At 44.9% G+C, this 24114-nt stretch overlaps 1 protein-coding gene across 1 annotated transcript in view; it reads right to left on the minus strand.

Annotated features, from left to right (window-relative positions):
* The window catches only part of WNT3 (Wnt family member 3), a 52703-nt gene that overhangs the window by 14230 nt on the left and 14359 nt on the right, over positions 1–24114 (minus strand). The gene's annotated exons all lie outside the window — the stretch shown is intronic.

Raw genomic sequence — 24114 nt, forward strand, 5'->3', positions numbered from 1 at the left:
GAATTATCTCCACCTAAACTCATTGTAGGCTCTGAATGGTAGGATGGTAGAGAAGCTTGTTTGTTGGGGACAGAATTTGATACTAAAAATAGCCCTGGGAGATGTGCCTGGAGTCTCAGGCAGGATGCTAACTTGACACCAACAGTTAGTTGAATTAATTGTTTCTTAAATGTTGTAGAACGTACAGGGAATCTCAGCTCAGGAGAGATGCCTCCACTGAAGACATTGATCAAGAAGAAATGAGTCCCTCCCTGGCTAGGAAGCACACGCCTTCAATCTCTGCCCTAATGCTATTTTAGGCCACAATTCCATGCTCAGCCATCTTTCAGCCCTGTTTCTTCTGCATCTCTGTGCCCATCTACCCAGCAGTGTGCCCACCTACCCTGCAGCTCCAACTGCCTCGACCCTGTAGGACTTTAGCACAGGATGTGATGTTTTGACTTCATCTCTAGCACCCTTGGATAGGACACGGAACAGTGGCAACCAGACAAGGTTGGGAGGCAACAGAGCCTAATAAGGAAAATGCTAGGACTGGTTCCCAGAGCTGCTTTGTGTTTCCAGTTCCCACAGAAAGAAATCTGATGGAGGAAGGCTCAGCACTGCTAGGAAGGAAGGACAACTCCAAAGGACACTTGCAAACACCTTAGCCTTGCTCTCCATCCGGCAGGACCAATAAAGCCTTAAAAGCTGGGAATGAGCAAGAAATAGCATTACCTTTCCCTAGACATGCATTCACACAAAGCCCAGTCTCCAGAGAGTGCCATGCTCTGTCATGCTTTCTCCTGCATTAGTTTGCACAGCAGCAGAAGTAAAGGTCATATTCAATGCCAATGTTAAATCCTCTGCCTGCAGTAGCAGCTCCTCGCAGTAATGGTAGTGCAGTGTTGGCCTGATGTGCTTGCTGTAAGCCCCATACCATGTCACTCTTGCAGGTTAATTGTAACTCACTGGTGTAACCTGTCCCAAGATTTAAGCTGGATGAGCAGTTCAGTCCCTCAGGGATCCCTCAGAAAAGAGTAATGACTGCAAAGGAGTAAGAGCTGGGACTCCATATGATGTCCTGGGGAACTCCTGAAGGAACTCGCCTATCCATTCAACTAAAGACTTTGTCAAATCCCTTCTTTAAGATCCTCTGAGTTATGTTGCATAGAAAGACAGACTGGAGATGTGAAGTCAGTGTAAGCCTGTCTGTTTCGAGGTGGGAGCTGAGATCTGTTGCATGGGAAAGGGCCTTGGGAAGGACAAGAGACTGCTCTCAGTTGCATGTGGTCACTCACCCAGCTCATGAAGCTGCTTACACACATACACAGTATGTAGTAACCTCACTTCTCTCTCTTTTTTTTCTCTCTCTAGCAGATTGGCTTTGAATGGGTCATTTGCTTTTGTTCAGCTTTCTCAGTTATTTCTTCCTCTTTTGGATGGTCACCATCATTGCAGAGCCTCTGTTCTTTATCTTCCTTAACTGATGGTTATTGGAAATACTTTCTATTCAGTTGAGTCTGCTGATCCTTCTTAGATAGATATCAAAACCCTCTAATTCCTCTTGGTCCACCATCCCCATCTATCCATAAGTCCTGGGAAAGCATCCATGTCAGGGCACTGTGGCTAAAGTACTGCAGCTCTGGTCTGAACTTTTGAGTCCAATGGACTGATGATTCTCTATTTAGGGTCCGGTATGTGAAAATGAAACAAAACTTATTTAAAATCCAAATCCAAGATCCAAACTCTGTGTGGCTCTAACATAGAATTGACAAAAACTCATGGAGAGAAAGAAAATACATTTGAAGAAGTATCACAGGAGGAATTTTGGAGAGATAGGGGAAAAGGACAATTCTTAAAGTGCAAAACACAGCATCAAGGCTGGCAACCGTATGACCTCCAGACTCCAGAGTTTCTTTCAATATGAGGCATCCTTTCTTGCTGTCTGACTTTGTCCTGTCAGCCTCCCTGCTCCTGGCCCATGTTCCTCCAGTTCCCATCACGTCAAAGGGAAATAGCTGTTTCACTGCCCTACTCCACTGCCCCCAGCTTCGCCTGCAGGAGCCGACAGATGTATTTTCCCAGCATCAGTTCACAACCCAGATATTTTGCATGCTCTAGGGCAAGAGCCATAAAAATCAGACAGCTCTGCTGGGATGGGATACTCCCTTTCATGTTTGCATGTACAAGTGTGAGCAGACAGATGTGTACATAAAGGTAGGCTTTTGTGTGTGTGTGTGAGTGCAGTGCATGACACAGGGAGCATGAGTGCACACAGCAAATGCACGGGAAATCCCCTTTCTCTTTTTCTACTTAATCCTCTAAATCTCTCAAGAGCCCCGACACTGTCTGTCAGGCCAGTGACTCCTTTTGTTCCCATCCAATAGCACTAGTCATAGAAGAGCTGTGGATCCAGCAGTCTCCAGTTGACCTTCCACAGGTCACATCAGTCTGGGATGAGCTTTCAAAGCCCTGGGAGGAAAGTGTCTTGTGTAAATCCTCCTTCTCCAATTTCAGGTAGGTGCATCCTTTCTGGGGCTGACTAGGGGAGAAGTAGGGCTTGTGAGTCTGCAAGCAAATTACTGTTCTCCACATGGACGCTCTGCTAGGATACCTGACCTGGAGTAAATGCAGAGATTTCAAGATGTGCTCCACCACTGTGTCCTCCTTATCTTACTCCAGTGTCTTTGGAGAGGTAACTCATGTCTTTGCATTGCCTCAGTGTGGAAGATGTTGTGCCCACTTTCTCTCTCAAATGTATCCCTCCTATAGAGATGGCCTGCATCTCATCTTTTTCTACTTGGGCCACTGGTAGGAAAGACACTTGGTATCAAGAGAAGTTTGAGGTAGTACTAATTGAAAATACCAGGATTTGGCCTGATCAGAACTATGCCAAAATGTATAAAAAGGAAGTTTTATGATGAATACCAAAAAAGACTTGCTGCCGACAAGAGCTGTTGGGGTATGAACCTTTCTTCTCTGCAAGAGACTGGAGGTAGTGTTGCTTAGAGTACTTTGGACTGTGTTGGACAATGCACCGTGCACATTAAAGCATCAGAGCTGGGTTTTCTAGGCCAGAGGCAAACCATGGTGAGCTGGCAGTCCAGTGGTGCAGGGGACTTGCAGCTTGCATGGAAGCATGATGCCCTGATTGGCTACTCTCCTGAGGGAGAGTGGCTTCATGGAAAGAGGTTTGGCCATCCTCTGTCCTGCATGCAGGTCTAGCATGGTGATGGCTGATCCAAAGGATTTGCTCACAAGTGTTTCATGCTCCAGTTTTATCATCAAAAAAGGTAGTGACATGTCAGGAGAGGACCAACTTCCTGGGGAATTATCTGCCCCAGTCACTCAACTCTTCTCTTTCTTCTGCACTCCCATAAAACTGTTGCCATCTTTAAGGAGTTCTGGGAGCCCAACTGTTTTTCTTAGTGCTGGAAAATGTTGACATTTGTGCAATAAGTGCATTACAGACTCCAACAAGCTCCAAAACTGGGCGGCATCTCTGATTGCTGTGAGTACCCAAGGTCATTGCTGCAGCATTTGACTTGAAATGCAAGGGAAAACTTCCTTAATATGCTGCTGAAGGAGTGTTTTCTAGCCCTAAACTCAGCAGCTAAAAGTAGACAAATCAGCAGAGCAAGTTTTCCTTTCTTCCACCATATCTTGAACTGCATCAGTCCTGTGGCCTAATGGGTAGGAGAATTTGGGTTGTAGAGGTGCATGTCTCCAAAGGTAAGTCTTGTCCCATGGAGCTTTAAACATTCCTCACATTGCAGCTTTTTCCTTGCCTCCTCCAAGTAATCTCCAAGGTAAAGGGCAAATGTAGGCATGCTACCTGTGGATCCTATACCTCACTGTGATGTTTTCCTTAGCTAACTTATTAGAAAGAGATTGTATTTTCATCTTGGGAACTATCCAGCCCAACTGTGGTAGGGCTCAGGTCAATATAAAATCCTTACCAAAATACATGACTACAAACATTGTGCAGATGATGCTGCTAGTAGCAATGAGCTTAGACTCCATTGATGAAGAGACTCATAGCAATTGCCTTGCCTATGTGACACATAAGCTAGTGAGTGCTATGTTCTCCTAGACACAGATTTCCGATCTCCTCCCATCTTGGAGCATGAGCAGATGTGTGCAATGAGTCAGCTTAGTTCAGGGCTCTGCTGTGCGAATGCTGGAGGCCACGGCATGGCTGCCTTCTCCTTCTGTTTCACCATCAGTGAAACAACAACTGCTTTTCCTAAATGTTTGGAGAGCCATGGCTGGAAACACTCTGTGAGGGCACTGAGGAATCTGTAGAAATGAGGCTCTTTTAAACAATTGTAGTTCCAAAGCAACTCGAATCGCTGCAGCATAATGTTATGGGGAAAAAGTCAGTTCTGCTTGTGCTTTCTAAGGTCTTTTGAATGCCCCATATTGATCTCTGATCTCTTGCACTATTTATAATGCATTGGGGATACTATGAATCGGTAGGACAAAAAGCAGATCACAGTTCAGATTTTATTTGCCACCAGCTGTATTGGAGAAAACCTTTCACTGCCTGAAAGATTTTTCGTTGTTCTATTTTTAGATGTATTAGGCATTTTCCAGTTCTGGGCCACATTCTGATTAAAATGGACAATTACACAGGCTAGTATGCCACAGTTTTGCAGTGCTCAGTGGCCCAGAGTTGACACATTGAAATGCACATTGGGAGGCAGTCGTTTTTGCTCTGACTCTTTCTCCGTATTTAGCATTGAGCACTTCCTACCTCCCATGAAAGAAAGACTTTATCCCATCCTAACATCATCACCATCACCATCACTCACTTGCTTTTCAGGTAAGAAAAAGGCTGTACAAAATCTTTGCTAGCAGAGATGCATTTCAAGTCTTCTGGATGGAAGACTAAATCCTGTTAGATTTGTTATGGTACTGTCTGGCTAGTTTAGCTTGATGCCAATGTTCAAAGTCCTTTTTCAAGTAGCAGATGTTCATTCTAAGATCAGAGATTATGAATCTTTCCCCAGCAGTTAACTTTGACAGAGTTGTACTTATTTGTAGACAAGTGCCTCCAGCTGCTAACTCTGTTCTGCTGCCTGACCTTAGAGGAGATATTATATCTGGTATAATATTCACATTTTTTAATTCTTGTATTTTGCTGACTGCAGTCCTTTGTGAATAGGGTAAGACACAAATTCTTGGGTTTGTATGAAGATCAAGAGCAACATAAGGATATTCTTGCAAGTAAAAGCATGCAATATATATGCACATATGAGCTTGAGATATGCCAGATTGAACAAGAAAACAGAATAATTCAAATAAGGAAAATAAAAAAAAAAATCACAGTTTACTAGGGCATTGCACATTATTAATGAATCCCATGCCTTTGCTCATAAATCACCCATTACTTAATCCCTACTGAGCATGTCTTGAGTTTTGAGCTTTTTCCACAGATTAGGCATTTGTGTTCCTGATATGAGATGTCACCATCACCACAGGCTCTCCAGCAGACTGCAGTCAGTGGTGTCTCTAGGAAACAGACATTAAAATTCATTAAAAAAAGAGAGATTGAACTGCCTGAGCAAGCATTAGAGGCTGATCCCCAGATCAGAGTGAGTCCCGTTGGCATGACCGCTGATGTAGTTCTACAGAGAGATCTACTCTCCTGTACTAGTGACTTCAAACATCCGTGTGAGGTGAACTCTTGAACAAGAGAGTTCTTTTTCAAGTGGGTATGTTTGCAAAATACCTCAGTAAATTGTGTGACTGCTACATGATCTGCACAAAATTCAGCATCCTGCAAGGCCAGATTCTGTCCAGTTAAGATTCTGCCTTAATTTAGTCAGACCTGAGAGTCAGGAACCTTTCTAAAACCTTCGCAAATGCAAAAGTTCAGCTAGAAATCATTCTCAAACCTGTGGTTGCTTAGAAACAGACTAAGTATCCCTCTAGGAGCTATCCCAAAGGGACATTTCAGGGCATTTCAATTCCTCAAAGTTCTATGTGATTTTTATTTATCATCCATGAAAACATGGTACTTTCTTCTACGAGTTTGTTATCTCCAACTGTTTCTTCTAGAAGGATTAAATCCTTTCTCCAAGGAAGAGGGCAGTGCAGGACAGAGGGAGATTTCCCTGATGGGAAACACCCCATTAGAGGCTCTTGCAAAGGCCAGGGGTGGTTGCCCCCTGTGTTGTTCAGAGGCACGTTACATAGCACCAGCTGGTTAGAAATTGGAGAACCGCAGTATCTAGTTTCAGAAGATGTCTGTGACCTCTAGTTAAACCCATCTGCCTCATTCACAGAGAAATGTTTAATACTATTTCCAGATTGAGACGAGAAGGCACTTAATGATATGATTCTCAAAGCAGCGTACAAGGTTTGATCAGCATGTTCCCTATATGAGCAGAAGGCAGCAGTCCCAGTGATAGATATAGTTTTATTTTAAGACATCAGAAAGATGATTTCCTAGGTATTACAGAAATGTTAAAAAGAAAGCCACTTAAGGTTTTAGGAATTAGAAGGAATGCTGACTGTTAAATCTTTTTGTCCTCAAGTCTATCTGGAAAAGGAAGGAATGAGGAAAATGTCCTTCCAAAGACTCTGCATGAGCAGGTTGTGACCACTCAAAACTAAGCCAGTGGTCTTAGCCCCATGGTTCTGTTACCAGCCCACCAATGCCAGGGCCAGCCAGGCATGGCTCCTGTGAGTGAGGAGACCAATTTCTTCAGAGGTCCTGGAGCTGGGAGGGAGGTCCCCAGCAAGTTTTCCAAAGCCTTGGCCCAGATTTTTACCATCTGGGAATTTTAAATTGGACAGAGTCTGACAGAGGACAAGTCAACAGAGACAGTGCAGCAGAAGAAAAATAAGCTCATGTGTTAGGATTAATGCCTAATTCAGGTGATACAAACGATGTGCTAGTGAGCAGATGGAAGGGAGAGAAGGCAAGAAGGGGCTTGCCCTAAAGGCAGACTGACAGAGGCTGAATTACTTTAAAGTCTGAGCATTTAATCCCACGTAGACGTCAACAGCAAGGAGGGCAATGTGTGCACTGACATGGCAAAAAAGGAGAGCTGAGGAATGAAAAAGGCAGGATGAGGCAGAAGGAAGCATGAAGGCAAGTGAAGGAGGTAGTTGGGGAGGAGTTTGCCCTGCTCAGTGTGGAGAGGGTAGAGGTGTTATGGGAGCTGCTGTCATCAACTGAACAGGAAACTCCAGGGTTGAACATATCAGCTAGGATAGTGAGAGCTGAAACTCAAAGAAATGGATTAAAATCTCACAGAATCACAGAATGGGTAAGGTTGGAAGGGACATCTGGAGATCATCTAGTCCAACCCCACTGCTCAAACAGGGTCACCTAGAGCATGTTAGACAGGTTCACATCCAAGCGGGCTTTGAATATCTCCAGAGAAGGAGACGCCACAACCTCTCTGGGCAACCTGTTCCAGTGCTCCGTCACTCTCACAGGAAAGAAATTCCTCTTCATGTTCAAGCGGAACTTCCTGTGGTTCATTTTTTGCCCATTTCCTCTTGTCCTCTTGTATGGGACAACTGAAAAGAGTTTGTCCACATCCCCCTGACACCTTCCCTTCAGATACTTATAGACATTGATAAGATCCCCCCTCAGTCTTCTCTTCCCCAGGCTAAAGAGGCCCAACTCTCGCAGCTGTTCCTCATAGCGCAGATGCTCCAGTCCTCTGATCATCTTCATAGCCCTATGCTGGACTCTCTCCAGTGGCTCCATGTCTCTCTTGTATTGGGGAGCCCAGAACTGGACACAGTACTTGAGATGAGGCCTCATGAGGGCTGAGTAGAGGGGCAGGATCACCTCCCTCAACCTGCCGGCAACATTCTTCCTAATGCACCCCAGGAGACCATTGGCCTTCCTGGCCACAAGAGCGCATTGCTGACTCATAGTCAACTTGTCATACACCAGCACTCCCAGGTCCTTCTCTGCAGAGCTGCTTTCCAGCAGATCAGCCCCCAGCCTGTACTGGTGCATAGGGTTATTCTTCCCTAGATTCAAGACTCTGCACTTGCCCTTGTTAAACCTCAGGAGGTTCCTCTCCGCCCAGCTCTCCAGCCCGTCCAGGTCTCTCTGAATGGCAGCACAGCCCTCAGGTGTGTCAGCCACTCCTCCCAGTTTGGTATCATCAGCAAACTTGCTGAGGAGGCACTCTGTCCCCTCATCCAGGTGAATGAATAAGGTGATGAATAAGTTGAACAGGATGGGACCCAGTACTGAGCCCTGGGGAACTCCACTAGCCAGAGGCCTCCAACTAGACTCCATGCCAATGATGACAACCCTCTGAGCTCTGCCAGTTCATTCAGCCAGTTCTCTATCCACCTCACTGTCCACTAATCTAACCCACACTTCCTGAGCTTATGTAGGAGGATGCTATGGGAGATAGCATCAAAAGCCTTGCTGAAGTCAAGGTACCCAACATCCACTGCTCTTCTCTCATCTACCCAGCCAGTTATTCCATCACAGAAGGCTATCAGATGGTTAAGCAGGAGTTCCCCTTGGCGAACCCATGCTGGCTACTCCTGATCACCTTCTTTCCCTCCATATGCCTGGAGATGACATCCAGAAGGAGCTGTTCCATCACCTTTCCAAGGATGGAGGTAAGGCTGACTGGCCTATAGTTTCCTGGGTCCTCCTTCTTGCCCTTTTTGAAAACTGGAGTGACATTGGCTTTCTTCCAGTCCTCAGGCACCTCTCCAGTTCTCCATGACTTTTCAAAGATGATGGAGAGTGGCCTGGCAACAACATCTGCCAGCTCCCTCAGTACCTGTGGGTGCATCCCATCAGGGCCCATGAATCTGTGGATGTCAAGCTTGCCCAGAAGATCTCTAATTCTATTCTCCTCAACCAAAGGAAAGTCTTCCTTTCTCTAGGCTTTCTCCTTTGTCTCCAGGCTCTGGGATTCATGAGGGCTGCCCTTAGCAGTGAAGACTGAAGCAAAGAAGGCATTCAGTAACTCTGCCTTCTCTGTATCCTTCGTCACCACTGCCCCTGCCCCATTCAGCAGTGGGCCCACATTTTCCCCAGTCTTCCTCTTGCTACTGATGTATTTGAAGAATCTCTTCTTGTTGTCTTAGACATCCCTTGCCAGGCTTAATTCTATACAGCCCTTAGCCTTCCTCATCGCATCTCTACATACACTGACAGCATTCTTATAATCCTCCCAAGTAGCCTGTCCCCTGTTCCACGTTCTGTGTACTTTCTTCTTCTGTTGGAGTTTTGCCAGGAGCTCCTTGCTCATCCTTGCTGGTCTCCTGCCCCATTTGCTGGACGTCTTTCTCCTTGGGATGCACTGCTCTTGAGCTTGGAGGAAGCAGGGCTTGAATATTAGCCAGCTCTCCTCTGTAGATGGGATGAAGAGAGTCTTCTACCACTGACAGAGTATGCATAGTCTAGGTGTGTAAAAGCAAGTGAAGAAAAAAGTTGGGGAGAATATTTCCTAGCAGAAGACTATAAGACAGGAAGCAGGGAAGGCCTCTATGAGCATTTGTGCCCAAGGGAATATTTATATCTGTTTGTATCTGTGTATTTCGCACGCCATGATTTTAATCATTAGAAGAAACTGCCAAAGGATGTCTTGTAACAACAGAATATCCCTTCTTAAAAGTACAGTTGTATGTTTGTGTTTCATCTTCTTCTTCCATTCTAAAGATAATGTAACTATTGTCAGTGGGATGTGATTTCCTTCATTCTCCTTGTAAAGTGCATCCAGACTGCCAGCTGAATGAAGCTTTGGGGTACATATGGGGGGTCCAAGGGAGATGCAAGACCCAAACTTTCATGTCAGGGCTCATGACATGACATGTTTTCTTAACTGAAAGAAGGATTTAGGCATGGATGGTACAGTCACTTTGAGGTTTAAAGCCCATAGGAGTATTCCCCAATCTCCCACTTAGCCACCAAACAATCTAGGTAGTATTTGCCATCTCAAATGCCTGCATTTTGCAGAAAATGTCCCCTGCTACTTGAATGTTTCTTACAAGGCTTGCTTGGTAGGATGCTAAACCCCAAATCCTGTCTTCTGGATTGAGTCTCACTGGCAGACACAGGGTGCTTTTACTAGTCTGAGCTCACATGGGTCAAGCAGTGACAGGGCCATCTTCCACTGAATACATATGGGATGGGATGAGCATGTGGCCCTTGAGAGATGCCTGGTTGAATGCTACCTCTGCCAAGGAGATGTAAAACCATTGTTCCTGAGGTCAATGTCCTAGCCAAGGGACACAACAATTCAGGGCAGAATCTTCTCATTCTGAGATTGTTTTGGAGCATGTTGGCCTTGTGAACTAGGTATTTTCACCACTGAAGACTGCTCCACTTGACCTATGAGGTTAGGATTCTTGTTCATGGTCAGGTTCCCTCTGTCAGGCTAAGGAAGGCTTTTGTACACAATGGACCATCTTTGACAGGAAGGATCGACTTACTGGCACTCCGTAAGTTGCACCTAGATCACCTCCAAATCTGAGATCTCAGGTTACCCACAGTAAGCAGTGTCCCATATAGCTTTTGCATATGTGGGAACCAGCAGCTCCTCTGGTACTGGCTTGAAGGGAATGTGTTGCATGAAGCCTGTGCTTTGAAACTGCCCATTGGCCTGAGTCTTTCAGCCAGACAGGGGAAATGCCACTGGCTGATTCTTCAAGAGTCGGACCTTTGGATGGAGAAGCCTACCTGCCACCTGAGTCTCATGGTCTTTCTGGATGTTGTAAGCCTTGCTATAAATGCATCTCTCAGGACTAATGGGCAGTGACACCAAGCAGCTATGTGCTAGTTGGTTCAAACAGCTCTGTGATGTGATGGCCCTTGAGGGTCCTGGTAATGCCAGGGATGAACTATAATTATAACTCTTTAGAGACTTAATGTAGCAGGTGACCATAATCTGCAGGGATGATAAATAGCAAGGTGCCATTTGCAGGAACATCTCATGCCATAAACAGGGCCTGTTGCCTGTTTTGGGGCAGGATATGGGTACAGAAGGGAGTTTACCGACCTCCTCAGTGCATAAATCACAGGGAGCCCCACTCCAGCATGTACAGAAAGAGCAACTGCCTGCAGGCAGTCAGAGAAGGTGCAGGGAGTGGCTGGGGTTCTGCTCAGACTTAGTGAGTTTTGGGGTGGAGAAAGAGAAGAGCAAATACAAGAAGGAAGATGAAGGTGTCCAGCTGTAAAGGATGTCTTCGTCATCATCCTGGAAATGATTCAGTTCTTCTAGGGTTAAAAACCTCCCACTTACTCTTGTTTCTGATCCTATAATCACTCCTGATCCATGGGTCTCCAAATCTATCAACTTTCCAAGCTAACATGTCCCTGCCCAAGAGGACTGTGCCATGCACCTGGCTGTGCTGAGTAACGCTTAGTGCAGCTCCTTCAGCATGTCAACAGCAAGGAATAACAGGGAACCAGACCCCTGGCCTTGAACCACTGAAATCTTTTTTAAACTCTTGATTGGATGCTGTGAAGATTTTGGGAACTGTTTGTTTCCTAGCACAAAGTTCACCCATAGTTTCTACATGGGAAATGTCTGACTGTGCTTGGTTTGAATCCAAGCCAGTGGTTGCTCTCAACATCAAAAAAGGCAAAACTCTTACTGGGCTTTGCTAGTGTGTGGCCAACATATAGGAGGAAGTTATTGTTCACCCTGGTCAGTGCTAGTGAGCCAGGCCTGGATCTTTGCATCCAGTTTCAGGTCCACTAGTGGATGATGGATGTGTAGAAAATGGAGAGGGTCCAGTAGAGGCAACCGTGATGGTCAAGGATTGAGAGGATGTTGTCTACCAGGAGTGGTGGAGGGAGCTGGGCTAGTTAAATATGCAGAAGAGGAGGCTGAGGGGTGTCTAATAGCAGCATACAGCTAGTTGTGGGTCAGTTGTATGTCTCTTCTCAGTGGTGCCAGACAGTATAACAAAGCACAGTAGGTTCAGGGTGGGCAGGAGGATTCCATCCTGACCTGAGAGAGTGGTGCAGCCCTGGACCAGGTGCCAGTGAGATGGGGAGCGAGTGGTTCTCTATCCTTGGAAGCTGTCAGAGCTTAGCTGGACAAAGCCTTGGCTGCCCTTGCTTGTGCTGGAGTTAATCCAGCTCCAGGGAAGGTTGGGCGAGAGACTCCTAAGTGTCCCTTCCCACCAGCACTGCTGTGATTTGGCATAATAGGCTCTGATATCAAAGCAGAAGAGAAGCATTTGTCTCCTCAATGGCATGACTGTCATCTCTGGGAGTGATGCAGGAATGCGCTGGCAGAGGCTGCATGAGGACCTGGAGACATAGCCTGAGACTGAGAAGGAGAGTAATGGGAGAGCACAGCTTCTGGGAGAATGATGAAGGCTGCAAAACCCTGTATCTTAACAGCTGTAGGAAAGCACAGGGTGATGAACAAATAACTCTGAAATAATTAGAGTGAGATCTTCACTTAAGTTAGCATTTCAGTGGTACCTGCTTATTCCCTGTTTTTGCTGCTAAGGCAAACTATTTGACCATATTTTGACACAGGAGAAACAATCTCAGCTTTACACATGCACAAGAGCTGTTGCTGGCTGGACACAGCAAATTCACACACTGGTCTATTTTCAGATACTTGTTCACATCTTGTGCCCTCGAATGGGCTGGAGATGCCAGCCCTCATCTGTGAGAAGCATCTTTCTTCAGATAGCATCACAGAAAATTAACAGCCAGCTCTGAAAAGGTAGGATGCTGCAATTAACTTGAACATGGCTGAATTTTACTGCTGCCATTTGTGTGCTATTTGATCTGGTCTGGCAGGGTACAGTCAATTCTGTGGGCCCTGGGAGGGATTAGTGCCTCGCAGGGATCACTACTAGTTTTTCAGAAGAATTTAAGTTTTTTGATGTGATCAGCTTTAGGGATATGCAAATATTTGAAATAAAAACAGGCCCAGACTAAGACCAAAAATAAATTTGCTGGGTGAAGATTCATCTACGTGATAAGATGGGTGCGAAGGCCAGGACATGTTGAATGGTGTTACCTAGAGTCAGAGTTTCAGAAAATGTTGATTGCTTCAGGTTTCCTTCTAACCTGCGTCTGACGTCTTGAGGTGACGTCTTATCCTCTTTATCATGTGCACCAGGTTCACTTCTTCATTTTAAACTCCAGGTGTCTGCATGCAGACTTCCTGGGTAGCTGCTGGTGAAAAATAGACACCAACAGAGCACCGCTACTCTAGTCTGTGTAGAGTTACCGAAGGAGAAGAGGAATCACACTCCAGATGAGCCCCTTTAACTTCACTGACTCCACAGAGCACTAGAGAAGTACCTCTCAAATTAGATCAGTTGCCCTTGAGGCCCAGAGAGCCACACACATGGTCTTTACAGGCTGAAGGCCAACCACAGAGAATAGTGACCTCTAAGGGAAGATCTCCAATAAAGGTTTGCAGTGAGATTTCTGCCACATCACCTAAATTTAATCTGATTGTTTTATTCCATTTTTGTTAGTATATTTTTTTGTCTTGTGGGCATGGGATGTGATGCACTCCTGTGTACAAACTTCCCAGATACTATCCACATCCTTGTACCCACTCTGCCACGATTTTGCAGAGTTTTCATAGTACAGTTGGCAGCTGAGTAGTAAAAAATAAAATAGGATGTCTCACCCACCCTTTCTACTCCTCCTGCCCCTGCCCCGAGACCCTGATGTTACCACATCAGGTGGTAGCATCATACCAGAACCTCTATTTCTGATACAGCTGAGTTAGTGTTCTGATAATTTAGCAAATTAAATTGTCTCTGGTCTCTAGCAAAAGAAATGCTGGACCTGACACAAGTGAGCGAGTGGCAACATATTCTTCATCAGTGACGTTATTGATGAGCACTACTGATCTCTGGCTGCCCATATAACCTCTGCAGCACTTTGCTCTCCGCTTGCTGTGGCAATATCTCTGTCCCCGGTATGTAGGTAGGACAAAATCAGACAGAAAGTGGCCAGCACTAGGACCAGCAGAGAGATAGAAACAGGGTCTAGGGCACTGTGACTGCCTGACACCGACCAAACCCATGGGCAGTAGCTGAGGGACACTGCTGACACAGTTGGTACATGATACCCAGCTTTCAGGAAAGGATACACTTTTGTATATATCGATATACCAGCAGTGATCTTACTCCATCTACTCAAAATTATAATGTAAATGTACTATTGAGGTATATTGAAGCCTGATCACAAATATGACTTATTTAACAGCAATCTTAGGCCATGCAGTACTAGCTCAGTAGTGGCTGTGCTTTAGTGAAACTCATGTAGACTGTGAGTCATTCCCTCGTACACCGGTATCTCCTTGAGAGTGCAACCATTCTCTTTGACCTTCAACAAAGTTAAATAAGATATTGAAGAGGGAAGGGTACAGCATCATGTTTGTGAAATTGGATTACTCAGCTCCCAGCCTCTGAAGGTTGCCTATAGCTTCTCTCCTGGACGTATTAAGGATGGTTTTGTACTTCTGTTTTCTTCATCAGGTTCTGGCCAAGCATGTGCTGTCTTATCCAGTAAAGTGCAGAGGACACTGCAGCTATTACTCTAGAAACTGGAGCATTTCAAGCCTCCTCCTTGTTCTAAATAGGATTTTAAATGTGGAAAGGGGACAAAAGAGCAACAGTGGTGAGCTGAGGCAATGCCTTATGTTGACAGTTTGATTAGCTTATTGGAAAGACTTCTGAGAGATTATTTAGTTACAGTGAGAAAAGGGGGAAGATTAAGACTTTCTGTCCAGCAAAAGAGGGCAGGACAATGCCTGGTGAATAGGAATTCAGACCAGCAAACTGCAAAGGCATAAGTTTCAAAGGAGACAAATGGCTGACACTTGTTGCAGATTCTCTGCTGCTGGGTTTCTATAAATCTGGACTGTGCCATTCTGGAAGAGCTGTTTGAGTCAATAGAAATGAATTCCTCACCCCTGGGGTAAAAGGATAAAATTTAGTGGCCACTCTACACAGCCCCATCTGGCTTTGGAAGGAGATTTTTTTTTTCTTGTCCCTTGGCTCATAAATAGGGAAAGCCCAGATGGTCTATGTTTTTGCTGTTATTTCTGGCATAATGGGTTCTCTGCACATACTGATAATGGCTGTAGAGGCAGCAAAGAGAGGGAAATGGGCTTGGACAGGGTTGGAAGGACTTGGTTCTAGCTGTAGAGTGAGAGGGCTTCTGGCAAGTCAATAATCTTTATTTCTCCTCTAAACAAAAGTTAAGTCTTCCATCAATTTTTGATAGGATGCCCTTAAATTAGCAAGTGGTATACATGGAGGACATAGGAATACTGTGTGTAACAATCTTAAAGTAAGCTCAGGAATCTGAAATAACATTGTGTTAACTACAGCCTACAAGTGACTTTCTGAGTCCCTAGTGCAGGAGGTGGAGGAAGAATGCTAGGTCCCCAAGAATGGCTCTGCTGAATACCTCCTAATGCACACCGACGGCATGTGACACTGAAGTATTGCCCTTTAATTCAAAGAGCATCAAGGAAAATTCCTGTGTCCTCTCTATATTTTCTTTCATGCAATGTTCTCTGCTAGATCTGATTTATTTCTGTCTGATTCAGACAGCTTTAAACATTTTTCAAGTGCTCTGTCTGGAGCTCCTGGCTGGTAGCACAGCCGCGTCATCTTGCAGAAGCATCCACAGTCTGCAAATGCCAGGGGAAGCCTGGGAGCTGCTCCCACTACCCCAGGCAACTGGCTAGTTCCCTCCCATGCTCTGCAATGCCTGTCTTCTTGGCAGTTTTTTCATAGTCTCAGTTACTAGGTTGGATTGTGAGCCCTGATGGCTGATGAACAGAGGCAAATCCTGGTCTTCAGCCCCTGCTACAGGCCTAGGGAGGATCTGGTGTCCCATCGGGCCAGCAGCATCTTCAACATCTCTTCAGCAATCAATTGAGTTTATGTTCAAGATTTGCCTCTCTCTTTGTCTCTCTCTGCTCTTTGTCCTTACCAGGACCTGAAGGTAGCACACCCGTCAGGCATCTGCAAAGTTATGTGTATGCTACCAATGCAGATCTTGCACTGAACAGCCTGTCCGCACAGTTGATTTCAAACTTTTCCCAGGTGGACAAAGCCCTTTCTATATTCTGAGATATTTCCTAGATCAGAACTTTGGTTATCTCCTCTTAGCTCATGTGGACCAATGTGGAGCACAGTGCCAAGAGTACATGGCAGTGAGTTAGTTGCCTTGGCTCTCATGACAGCGATCCAGATGTCTGTGCCACCATACTGGAGTAACAGCTCATTAGTAACACTAAAGACACCACATAGATCTGAGGAAGCTCCATGTTTTTTGAATATCCTGCCAGAGAAGTGACCCAAGGGGACTTGCATTACCGACAAGAGGAGGGAGAATACATGACACTATGGCTGAGAAAGGACCATGGCAAAAGTATGCCCTGTGTAGGAAGACCTGCAACTTGTGCTAAATTCTCTTTGCATTTTTGGAGTAGGAAAAATCCTAAATGGAAGAAAAATCAGCTCCTGATCTTCAGGATTGTTCCTTATTGTTTATATAAAATCTCTCTCTCTAGCCAGGAATTAGTAGAAATACTAAGTAGCCAACAATACTCCAAGCATTAAGTCATCAAAAGCATGTTGTTTCTTGTAGGGGCCTGGCACCAAGAAGCACCACACATGGTCTAGATGTGGTCGGAAATCTAAAAGTTGAGTTTTAAAGTGCTGATACTTACAGGAATAATAAAATTTATTGTGTCAAGCAGAGAGGAAAGAGACAAGATAGACCAGGATATTAGCTAGATGTTAAATGACTTTTAATTACAAAGAGTAAATTACAAAGAGTAAAAAGATAGTCTCCTCACCTCCACCAGCTCTTTTTAGTGACAGGAAAAGTAGTGCTGACACACTGCAGTACCAAAAAAAGAGGATCTAGAACAAACTATCAAACTCAAAAGCAGAAAATACCAAGGCTGGAAGAAGATGGTTATAAAAGTACTCAGGCTGCCACTAGCAATATTAATTTGCCTGTAACAATGAGCCATTGTAAAGTTGAACTGGTGTGTACAGTGGCTGGTAGAACTATCAAGAAGATTGTCAGTGAGATTATAAGTGTATTTGGTAAATGGTTTAAAATGAGCACAAGTGAAGAATGCTAAAACATCCAGAAAATCCTGAATTAGCATGTTATAAAACTAGAAGAAGCAATTGGATCATGTAGTCTGATTTTTATAGTGCAACTCGAAAACTTCCCTAATCCCCTCATCTTGGGCTTGATGTTTTGCATTTAGCTAAAACAAACAAGGAAACACATGGCAGGAGAACTGAGATCTCTGCATACGGCACTATGCAAAAGGCAGGCATGGGCACAGACTTCTGAGGGGATGCAGATGTCTGCAGGTTAGAGAGGTGGAGTCCCTCTGATACACAGGGGGCCAACATTAGAATTTTAACAGAGAACATCCAGAGCAGGGAACAATATCCTGATGTGAAGAAACACAGAAGTACTGGTTGGAACAGACCTCTGGAGGCTCCAGTCCAACCTCTGACAGACTGTCCTGACTAGAGCAGGGCAATTTACAGTACTAGACCAGGCTGACCAGGCTTTGATGAGCCAAATTTTGTAAACTTCCAAGGGTGAAGATCTCCTGCCTCTCCAGACACCCGTCCAAGGGCTGCACAGCTCCCTGGGGAAGGAATATTTTCTAATGGCCAACTTAAATCTCTTAATAAACATAAATCTGATGCCTTTCTTTGTCTTCTTCTTTTACCAGTATTGGACATGGTATTTCCTAGCTGTCCTTCCATAGATACTTCCCATGCTTTTAAGGATTTTGAATATGTACTATTACAGGTTTTCCTTGATTATCCAAGAGTCTCTGTCTGAGAGTTCTCTCCACTCATCCACAGAAGCTTGTAGGACTGCTGAGAAACAGTACTTTTTGCTGCTGTTTCTAAGACTCCATTCACAGTGCTAAATGCACTTCAAGTGTTTTAGGTTTGTCATACTCCTGCTTGTCATGAACAGCCAGCAGCTGTTCCTGGGATCTCCCCATGTGGTGGTCCTAAACATGATTAACAATTCATTTGTGTATTTTAAAGCAATATGGGTTATCAGAGGACCAAGTCCTTTAAGTAAGGTGGATGTCTGAGTTGACAGAGAAAACTTGGCAAAAAACAGCACACCGATAGCACCAGCCTCAGCAGCTAGAATTTTTCAGTGATCTGCTGCACTTCACTTTATCTCATTACATTAGTGCCAGGATGGACTGTATTGTTTTGCACACAACTGCAATGTGATACTAACCAGGGACACAATTTACATACTGTAAGATTGCCACTCACTTCTTTGTAGTGAGGATAGCTTCCTAGATATGGATTCTACACGTAAGAGTTGCTACATCTGGAAAACCAGAAATTGCTGCTGATTTCTCAAGACCATTGAACAAACATGACCCAAGGCCTACAGAAATTTTTGTCACATCACAAAGTGCCTCTACACTCAATTGCTCAAGAAATGAGTCTGAGAGGAATGGCTCTGATTTCAGTGAATGCCCCATGCTGTTCTCTAAAGGCCATCTAGTGTACGACACTTTCTTCCAACTTTTCCCAGGCTTCTTTGGAGAGCAGTCTATATGACAAGGCCTATAAGCCTGACCTTTTCTTCCCTCACTGCGGGATCCTGCCACACAATGGGGAGCCAGGATGATCCCACAAACACTCAGCATTCCTAAGGACAGTGAACCTTCAACATGCTATGCCTCTATTGTTAATCCCTGAAAAATTCTGGCAAATTGGTGAATGGATGAATGGGTGAAGTACATTGTTTTTGCCTGGAGAAAGGCAAAAGTCCATCTTCAAGAAATGCAAGAAGGAGGATGTGGGAAACTACAGCTTCGGCTCACTCCCTGGGAAGTTTATGGAGCAAATCCTCTTGGAAGTCCTGTCCAGGCACACCAAGGACAAGAAGGTGATAGGGAACTGCCAGCATGAATTTACCAAAGATAAAACATGTCTGACCAATCTGGCAGCTTTTTATGATGAGATGACTGGTTCTGTGGTGAGGGGAATGCAGTGGATGTTATTTGTCTCAGCTTTAGCAAGACCTCTGAGATTATCTCCTATAGTATCTCTATTGCAAAACTGGGTGAAATGCAGACTAGACAGATGGACTGCAGGGTAGGTGCACCACTGAGGTCAAAAAGTAGTGGTCAGTGGCTCAAAGTCTAATTGGCAGCCAGGTATGAGAGGTGTTCCTTGGAAGTCTGTTCCTTGGGAGTGGGACTGTTTAACGTCTTCATTAACAACCTGAATGATGGGGCAGAATGCACCCTTAGCAAGTTTGTACATGATACCAAACTGGTGGGGGGGACGATGGATATGCTGAAGGGCAATGCTGCTATTCAGAAGGAATATTCTCAACAGGCTGAGAAACGGACTGACAGGAACCTTATGAAGTTCAGCAAAAGTGAACACCATGTCTTGCTCCAGGGGTGGTATGGCCTCATGCAACAGGACAGGTTGGGGCTGACAGGCCAGAGAGCAGCTTTGAACAGAAGGACTGGGGAATGCTGATGGACAGCTAGTTGAAAAGGAGTCAGCAGAGGGTCCTTGTAGGGAAGAAGACCAACTGTATCCTGGGACTATATTAGCAAAAGAGTAACTAGGAAGTGGAGGAATGTGATTCTTCCTATCTACTCAGCACTTCTGAGACCACCTCTGGAGTCCTGTGTCCAATATGGGATTTCTTAGGACAAGTAAAACATGGACATACTGATGTGAGTCTAGTGGAAATCACCAAGATGATTGGGGGCTGCTTTGCATAGGGCCTCCAGGTGAGACCTACAGATGGTCCTTCCAACCTAAATTATTCTATAATGCTATGATTCAATGAGCACTGCAAAGGGCTGCAGTAGGCATGCTCACCTACTTAGAATGTGGCCATGAAGTTCATGTTTCTCTCCAAATTTTAGATGTCTTAAAGCTAGATTGCAGCTAATTGCACTGGTTCCTCTTCCAATCAATGGAGAAGAACAAACACCTATGGCAGGCCAGTCATCCCACTCTACAAAAAGTATTTGAGACTGGGGTAATGACTCACCCTCCAGAGATGCCTCACTAATCAGTTTATGCTGATTAGATGGCTAGCTTAGGGAACTAACCTCCATGTGTCCCCATCATGAAGATCTCCATTCAGACTAATCACTCAGGATCTCTTTTTAATGAATGGAGAAAATGAGGCACTTTTGAACTTGATCAGCTGACCTGTTTTACCTGTTTGTCTCTGGATGAGGTGAACTGCAGTCTAGACATGCAGTCTAGACACTTGGCTTTAGACTGTGTCTACCTATCTGGCTCAGATGGCTCTCACCAACTTTTGAGTCCCAGCAGAGCTGGATAAGGCTGCAAGCAAATACCATGAATGGTGCATTATCTTTTTAAAAGGTAAGGAGGAAAAACCAACATGTTGTTAGAAAAGCCACAGAGATGTTTCTCAAACAAGCTACTGGAGTAACCTGTACCCTACCCATAGCAATGCCCTGTGAAAGCCAGAACTCTGCCCCCTATTTACAGAGCAATTCAGAAAAGCTGTTTTAGAAGCCTTGAATGTCATAGACTATGATATTTATTTCTCATTGCTCAAGGAAAGTTGGATTATAACAAGACTAAGGACTACATAACAGACTCACCCATGGATGGGCTGGATCCCTTTTGGAGAGTTGTATGTGCAGTTTGATACTGTACCACTGTCTTTGCACGTGCAAATGTGCTTGTAAATTATTTAGATAGATGATGTATCATTTGAGCTTCTGGGCAACAAGGAACTTTTCTGTTAAGATGTGAGCACATTCAGAGGCTGAGATGTGGAATGGATGCAATAAGAGGAGTCCAGTGGGTGAAGGTTTAGCTTTGCCCTGCAATCCCAGACATTATAAGGGCAGGTGAGAGAAATAAGGAGTAATGGAATGATCTCTTTGTTGGCCTGCAAGTGGAGCTGGGGAACATGTGTACAACCGATGGATGAGCAAAGATGATTTGGGGCCACTGAGATGATTAAGGAATTGGAACATCTGACACATGATGAGAGGCTGTGAGAGCTGGGATTGTTCAGCCTGGAACAAGAGCATATGGATAGGTTGCCAATATCCTTGGAAATATTCCAAAGCCACCTGGCCACAATTCTGGGCAACCTTTTCTAGCTGAACTTGCTTGAGCAAGGGGGGTAAACTACATGATCTCCAGATATGCTTTCCAATCTTTACAATTTTGTGATTCTGTGAGCTTCCAGAAGAGAAGGCTCAGAGGATCTTATCAGTGTGTATAAATACCTGACAGAGGAAGTAAAGAGGATGTATCCAGACTCTTTTCTGTGGTATACAGTGAAAGAACAGGAAGCAATGGGCACAAATTGAAATACAGGAAATTCCACTTTAAAATAAGAAAAAAATCTTTTCCTGTGAAGGTAGCTGAACATTGAAACAGATTTTCCAGAGCCTCTACCGTTGGAGATGCATATTCAAAACCTGCCTGGTCATAGCCCTGAGTAGCCTTCTCTAATTGACCCTGCTTTAAGCAGGTGGTTGACTAGATGTCTCCAGTGGTCCCTTCCAACCTTAACCATTCTGTGATTCTGTGACCAAATATGTAGGTAGTCCAGCAGGGATACGCCATGGATTTACTGCTAAGGCACCAAAAGAATTGTTGTAGGGCTGTTGAGACAGAATTGACCAGTGCATTTCTGGGACTCATTAACTTCTGAGGGGAAGATACAGCTGTGAGGTCGAGGAGAAACAGGAATGTACCAAACCATTTGAATGTCCCAGAGACAATGATTCTTGCAGCTACTCCTACTTGTTTGCCTGGACGAGCTTTCTTAGATAACTGAGAGCAGGAATTGTCATGTATTATGTTTGTCCAGAGCCAGCATAACCTCACCTAGAAGTTTACTAAGGCATATTTTTCTCCTTACTTTCTTTCTTTGCATCTCTACTGAGCAGATATTCATTTGTCACTTTTCTCCAGCCTGGCGCCGGCGGTACTGAGATGGGAATTCTCAAGGCAAACTCCCAAAGTTATAAGAGTCTTTACATACCGTAAGACAACCAAAGTTGGACTAACTCAGACTTCCTAGGCTTGTGCTTTTTTAAACATCTCTCCTAGAAAGCCTCTTGTTTCCAATTTGGGTGTTATTACCTGGTTGAAAATCCAACCCTAAAAGCCTTCTTCTCCTGAGAGAATCTCTCTTCTCACAGGTTTTCAGTTCATATTCCCTTTTTATTCATTCACAGCTTTCTTCATCCATAAACCTCCTACCCCTGGACTTTCCTCCTTCCCTTCAATCTCTTACTCATTGCATTCCTCATGCCTCCTACTGTTTTCCTTAACTATCCCTCCTCTCCTCACATCACTTCCACCTCTATTTTTCTGCTCCTGGCAATTCCTTCCCCTTCTCCTCAGACTTTGAACCCTGTTCCAGGTACTTAAATGTTTATCTACCTACTTCCTGGCTTCCACACAGTGATCAGCAATGATGACTTCTTGCTCTTTGTGTCCTGAGCAGTGTTCCCTACAGCTCCCTACAGAGCTCTTACTGTCTCCACAGCTCTGGATCTGCTCTCTCCTGAGGCCCTTAATGTTTTTCATCCTATGCTATCTTGTCCACATTCTTGAGGGGATAGTCTGGCCCAGTGTCCTCTGCTCCTGTCAACCCTCTTCTCTGCAGTCTCCATATCACTTTTTCCCTTGAGGTGAGCCTTTTTCTGCATAATCCAAACCTCCATATCCACCACTGCTGCTGACTCCACACTAACACACTTCTGGACACTCTCTTTTTTTATGGTTCAAAAGGGCCACAAAGGAGGGAAAAGCCCTCCTTACAGTTGAGTGAATATTACTTCCTCCCCACACCTGCTTCTGCTTTCTGAGCTGGGCCCTTTCTGAGTGAGTCTGAGCCCTGGCAAAGGCCTTTTCCAGTTCCTGGTGGGAAACTTAGTTTCCATATTCTGTCTGACCATGTGGTAAGCAGGCAGGCAGCAAAAGTTTGTGCAACTTCCTGAGATATTTTCTCAATTGATTTAATCTGCCAGTGTTCACATTTGCAAAATGTGAACCCTACTTACCTGACCTTGGTAATGGTGATAGCATTGCCTGCCTGGCCCAGAAAGGATTTCCTTGCGGCAGTCTGGGAGCAAAGCACTCGCCAGTGCGGAGGCAGGAGGGGAGGGCCGTGCAGAGAGGAGTCGTTGCTGTAGCAGGGATGTCTTTGGAGCCTGATGGTGACAAGAACAATAGCCAGGGAGGAATATGGGACTGGGGCCTTAATGCTACTCAGGCTCCATCATGCCTAGGTCAACTGAGACATTGGGGTCTCAACTGGCCTTGTGGAGAAGTCCGTCTCCTAGGCTGGTCAGCAAAGGAGGCTTTAGTAAATCCTCACCTGACTCAGTGTACAGAATTGTCCAGCCAGGGAGCAGGAGAGTGAAGTCAGATGAGAGCCCTCTGCCTGCGCAGAGATTGGCTCCCTCTAATGTCCGAGGCCCTCTGCCTGAGCAGTCCCTGCAACAAAGGGTTTCATAATAGAGTAAGCAGATCCCTCTAGATTACTATAATTTGTCTGAGCATGGCGTTAAGCAAATGAATCTGCTGTTGCATCCCTTACATTATCTCTCGGCCTACTGGTGTGTGGATTAGTGTTGCTGCAGCAACAGCACTTTTGTAAGATGAGCCCGTTTTGGGAGAGCTGCTCCAGTTTGGGTGACTCAGGGCTCTGTCATGGGCTTGAAAGTGATTTGGCATCTGCCTCCACCCCTTTGTCTTGGCATCACACAAGGTTAGGCTCTGACTTATTTGCCAGCAAATGCTGGAAGGATGAGAGAGGGGGCCAGGGCTTAGGAGCAGAGTCTGCTTCCCCTCCTCTTCAACGCAGGCTGAATAAAGTTGCTGTCAAGGGTGTGTGTCCAGGAACTGGGCTCCTTTATGTTTCATGTATCAGATATAAATGTTATGTTCAGCAATGCCTGGTCAAAGCAATGTCACTCTCAGTTTAGAAAATACAATCAAGTGATTTGACATGGGAGAGAATCTATTCTGCAGGGACTGTGATAATATTATTCACCCGTGAATTTACATAAATGCATATATTTTGCATATGCAAATTGGTGCTGCCAGGCTGAGACTACTATAAACAGAATG

Source organism: Rhea pennata, chromosome 26 (genome assembly GCF_028389875.1).
Source record: "Rhea pennata isolate bPtePen1 chromosome 26, bPtePen1.pri, whole genome shotgun sequence".
Lineage (NCBI taxonomy): Eukaryota > Metazoa > Chordata > Aves > Rheiformes > Rheidae > Rhea > Rhea pennata.